Below are 925 nucleotides of genomic sequence, written 5' to 3'. Positions count from 1 at the left end.
CCTTGCGCTGGGGACAACAAAAGGCAATGTGCAGTTTTGTCACACAACGCCACAGTTTTGAGGGAGCGTGCTGACTGCAGGAACGTCCACCAGAGCTGTTGCCAGAGAAATGAATGTGTAACCTTTTTTTAACTAGGCAAGTCAGTTAAGAACACATTCTTATTTACAATGACGGCCTACTCCGGCCAAACCCGGACGGCGCTGGGCCAATTGTGCACCGCCCTACGGGACTCCCAATCACGGCCGGATGTGATACATCCTGGATTTGAACCAGGTACTATAGTGACACCTCTTGCACTGAGATGCAGTGCCTTAGACCATTGCGCCACTCGGGAGCCAATGTTGAATGAATGTTAATTTCTTTACCACCTCCAACGTTGTTTTAGAGAATTTGTCAGTACGTCCAACCGGTCTCACAACCGCAGACCACGTGGGCTTCATGATCTCGTCACGGTATCTCTGTGCATTCAAATTGCCATTGATAAAATGCAATTGTGTTCACTGTCCATAGCTTATGCCTGCCCTTACCATAACCCCACCGCCACCATGTACCACTCTGTTCACAATGTTGACATCAGCAAACCGCTCGCCCACAAGATGCCATACATGCTGTCTGCCAGCTGCCAGGTACAGTTGAAACCGGGATTCATCCATGAAGAGCACACTTCTCCAGCGTTCCAGTGGCCATCGAAGGTGAGCATTTGCCCACACAACGCCATACCCATTGTCGTACCGTTCATCCGCCGCCATCACCTCATGTTTCAGCATGATAATGCACGGCCCCATGTCGCAAGGATCTGTACACAATTCCTGGAAGCTGAACATGTCCCAGTTCTTACATGGCTTGCATACTCACTAGACATGTCATCTATTGAGCATGTTTGGGATGCTCTGGATCGGTGTGTACGACAGCGTGTTCCAGTTC

Source organism: Salvelinus namaycush, chromosome 15, assembly GCF_016432855.1.
Source record: "Salvelinus namaycush isolate Seneca chromosome 15, SaNama_1.0, whole genome shotgun sequence".
Lineage (NCBI taxonomy): Eukaryota > Metazoa > Chordata > Actinopteri > Salmoniformes > Salmonidae > Salvelinus > Salvelinus namaycush.
Note: the sequence above shows the minus strand (reverse complement) of the source record.